Source organism: Nicotiana attenuata, unplaced genomic scaffold (genome assembly GCF_001879085.1).
Source record: "Nicotiana attenuata strain UT unplaced genomic scaffold, NIATTr2, whole genome shotgun sequence".
In the NCBI taxonomy this organism is placed as follows: Eukaryota; Viridiplantae; Streptophyta; class Magnoliopsida; order Solanales; family Solanaceae; genus Nicotiana; species Nicotiana attenuata.
Genome location: NW_017670850.1, coordinates 268,064 through 272,730, shown reverse-complemented (window position 1 = coordinate 272,730; position 4,667 = coordinate 268,064). Strand labels below are relative to the sequence as shown.

The 4,667-nt window shown below is 30.8% G+C and overlaps 1 non-coding gene across 1 annotated transcript; it reads right to left on the bottom strand.

Annotated features, from left to right (window-relative positions):
- Window positions 1-2,362: 2,362 nt before the first annotated feature.
- On the bottom strand, window positions 2,363-2,448 carry TRNAY-GUA. Its single transcript is given in 2 exon segments — window positions 2,363-2,398; window positions 2,412-2,448. It is a non-coding gene; the product is annotated as a tRNA-Tyr (tRNA).
- Window positions 2,449-4,667: the final 2,219 nt, after the last annotated feature.

The window sequence follows — 4,667 nt, the reverse complement described above, 5'->3', positions numbered from 1 at the left end:
AAAAATAAGAAGAAAACGAGAAAAAAGAAAAGGAGAAAAGAAAAAAAAAGAAAAAAGAAAAGGAGAAAATAAGCATAGAAATAAAAAAGAATTGGAGAATAAAGAAAAAATTACCCACAAAACCTACTATAGGTAGGAAATGTAATTAGTTTATGGGTAGAAAAACAAATGGGTAGACAAGGGTAAATAGTTTTGTTTTTGTGGGTAACTGCGTCAAAACCCCATTTGTTTTCCTACCCATAAACTAATTACATTTTCTACCCATAGTAGGTTTTGTGAGGAATTTTTTCTTTATTCTGCAATTCTTTTTTATTTCTATGCTTCTTTTCTTTTCTTTTTTCTTTTCTCCTTTTATTTCTCGTTTTCTTCTTATTTTTTTCTTTTTTCCTTTTCTAATTTCATTTAACTTATGTTTTTTTATATTCTTTTTCTCTTCATAATCTAATTTTATTTACTGTTTTCACTATTTTTTTATTATTCTTTTTTTATATTATTAATAAAGAAAAATCAAATTGTATACCAATTAAATGTAGTTAATACAACTAGAAAAATATTAACTGACATATGATACCACTATAGTATATAGCTATATCAACAGGGTATACAATTGTACACAAAGAGTTAAAAAAAAACTTAATTCAATTATTAAACTGAATAATATCAGTTGTCAAAAAAAAATTAAAAAATTTTAAAAGGATCTAATTGTAAAAGTATACCGTTACATCATATAGCATACTATAATTTTTTTATTTTTTTTTTTGCACTTTCAATTTGCCCTTCACTCTGGGTAAAAGCTTAAAACAAATTAAAAGGGAAAATACAAGTGAATTTACGGGTAATAAGTATACTATTATAGTATATTGCATACTATTACAACATATTGTTACAGTATCTTGCATATTATTACAGTATACCATAACAATATATTGTATACTATAATAGTATACTGTTGCAGTATAACTATATACTCCTATAGTATATTAGTATACTGTAGCGTTATACTATTTTGTAAACTATAATAGTGTAGTGTTGCAGTATAACCATATACTCCTACAGCATATTGTATACCGTAGCGGTATATTGTAGCTGTGTTCTTTTTCGATTTTCAACTGAAAATTTCGATCTCAATCACCTCAAATCAGCTCCAAACGCTATCAAATTTAAATATGAACTTCCAGAAGATACTATAAGCAATATTTAACAGCACCACTTTGAATCAAACAAGAAATCTTCAAAAATAAAATTGAGCTTCAAGCCCAACAATGGTGGATATTCAATGTGTGAGCATAACATTAATGGATACCTTTTCAAAATAGTAATAATAATAATAATAATAATAATAATAATAATAATAATAATAATAATAATAATAATAATAATAATAATAATAATAATAATAATGATATCTTTGTGCTCTCTAGGTTCATATATTTTTATAATTTTATATTATATTATTTTTAATTAGTATTATTATGATAAGAAGATAAAACGTATTAGGAAAATGTGATGCACTTACAACAAAGGTGCATATGAATCTGAGATGAACGTTCATGCTAAACAATGGCAAAAATAAGAATGGGTAGAGCAGGTAAAATAAATATGCCGCATAGGTATAAAATGTAAAAGAAATGAACATGGGTAAATACAGGTAAATATTTTGTCTTTTATGGGTATAAAGCATAATTTGCTCAAACAAATATGCTAGTCCTTGTTAAGGGCTTTAAATATAGATTGACAATGGCTAAGGCCTACATTTTTTCACACTTTTCCCTAATTGATAAGCTTAATGGCTTAAAACAATCTCAAAGTCGAATAAATAACTTGTGAACTTTCATAGAAAAGACGCGATTAATAAATCATCATGACTATGGGTAATGTTCCCATTGCATAGTCATGATATATAATTCCCAATTCGAGTGTGCGTTTTATGTGACTCGGTCTTAACTTCAAATAATAATTAAAATAAATATGTCATGAGTCATGGGTGCGTTTCACGTGACGTGATTCGCAATATGTACGCACAATAGGACTTAAATATATATTATATCAGATAATTAGGCCAAGTATTAATAGTTGAACAACCGTGCTAAAATCACAAACTCGGGAGTGCATTACACTTTCTCCAGTGTAATTTCAAACGGCAACTCTAAAATAAATAAATAATATCATTTCGAATAATATCACTTTAATTGAAAATTTTCCCTACTCTTTTGGGAAAAAAATATCTTTACCTGTTAGTACTTCTTTCATACTCTCTTTTGCTATCTTGAATTTCTTTTTCTAAGTGCCTTGTATTTAATTTACCTAATTATGTATAGCCTTAAGTTATGACCTAATAAAAATTAAAAAAAGGAAAAAGAATTCCGACCTGCCGGATTCGAACCAGCGACCTAAGGATTTCAGCAAACACACTACAGTCCTCCGCTCTACCAACTGAGCTAAGGTCGGATTGTACTAAAGAACAAATACAGATGACAAATATACAGTTACTCCATCTAAAAAGCATTCATAAATTCTTTTTTCCATCTCTTAATCTATCCTGCTGACTCAATCTCCCCAATTCAAATTTTTAATTCAATCCCCACCACATTCGACCGATTTGACATGTTGGGAGCGTATGTAACACATTGAGAATTGGGGTCAGGGTGCAAAAGAAATTAAACGAAAAGATTTGCTCTCTGGAAGAGATAAAGGAGTTGCCTTCATTAGTCCTCTTCGGTTCAGGTCGTGGAACAGCATAGGACGTTATTTCATCTTTTGAAGCTTCAACTTAAAATAAGAACTTCAAATTGAAAGTTTAAGCAGTTAAAAATAATTTGTAGCCAAAAGAAAACTAAATGAGATTGCGTTCGAGCGAATTTTTACCACGTCTGATTAACCTACCATTACTATAACTTAATCTGATTACCGCTCACAATTCTAAATCACTTAAAAGACATTTCAACATCGGAAATCCATGATTGAGAGTTTAAAAAAGATGGAGTTAAAATGTAGGGCAGAATCCGTGCATTAAAACACGATCAATAAACGTGCAAAATATTTGAGGAGGCTGCCATAAATATACATATAGGCCGGGTGAAATTGAGCTCCCACACATGTTTTACTACGCGAGAACCCATTGGATCGGCCATATATAAAACCTCACAAACCACTAAAACAGAAAATTAAAAATGAGAGAAATAAACATAAGAGCAAATGTGAGACCTTTCTACGGATGCAAAAGATGAAATTCATCAATTGCAGAGACGAAGAAATGACTCAAGATCAGTATACGCCCGCAACGGAACTAGAGCGCCATTGTTTCATAAGCTCGCTCTGTTCTCTCAAAGGCAATGTTTCTAAACCCTAGCTTCCAAGGTGATCTTATAGAGTCATTTCTGGTAGAGCCAGCCTTATCATTTGGGCTTTTACTTGTTGGGCCTTATATTTCAGCCCGTAAATAACCACCACTTCCGACCCCCACTGTATCCGTGCGCAAATTGTTGTTCTTTGGACCCCTATGTAAAGAATAGCGTGAAGTTTATAAAAGAGAAATTTTCATAAAGCACTATCTTTTAGTAGTAATTATCCATTTATAAATATCATTTGCTATATTACGGATTATAAATACCTTTTATGTGGTTATAAGATGTATTTGATGTATTTAAGCTATTGTATTCATGAATACAGTAGCAAAAATAGGCGTGAATCAGGGAAGTCCAGCTAATCAGTTGTTGTATTCGAGTGTATTTGACTGTATTCATGGAGTGAAACATGGGGTTACAGCTGGACAGATTATTGTATTCGACTGTATTCACGGCGTGAAATAGGGGATTACACTATTTTTAAAACGAAAAGTGAACCAATTAACATAAAAGACTCCTAATATAACTCAACAAACTCAATTATAAACACAAATTTTGTATTTTCAGTTATAAAAAGATTCTCAACCGAAAAATACCCCAAAAAACATAGCAATCTTCAGAGAAATTATATAATACATCTGAATACATAAATTATATTAATTAAAAAAAACTTATGAATACATTCATGGCATATAGCGAGACAGTGAATACAATGAAATACATAGAATACAGCGGGATACATTAAAATACAATGAGAAAAAAAGACAGTGAATACAATGTAATACATGGAATACAACGAGATACATTGAATTACAATGGAAAAAAAGACAATGAATACAATGAAATACATAAAAATACATTGAAATATATTAACAGAAAATCAAGTTGCTCAGCCCCAAACTCCATCGTCTTTGTTCAAGAACAAACCCTAATTTCTGGCGAATCCGCCGTTCACCGGAAGCCGGTAGTAAAAATGCGTCGCCTTCATGGAAATTTCACTCTGAGTTGTTTGGCAATAAAAATTCCTTTAAATTATTATAAGCACGCCCTAGTGGAGCAATGTCGTCTTTTTTGCCAAAACCTTCTGGAGAAGGATCCCAAGAATGACTCCACAACTATAACGACTGATCTCCTTTCGCCTTGTACTGCCACGGTACTAATGAATCTGCCATAACTATTGTAATTTTGAAAACTAATATATAAAAGCTTTCTTCTTTCAAATCTGCCATAACTATTGTACTCTCTCCATAAAGCCCAGCACCCCTCACAGAAATCCAAATCTTTACGCATACAAATATATAAAAGCTTTCTTCTTTCAAAATT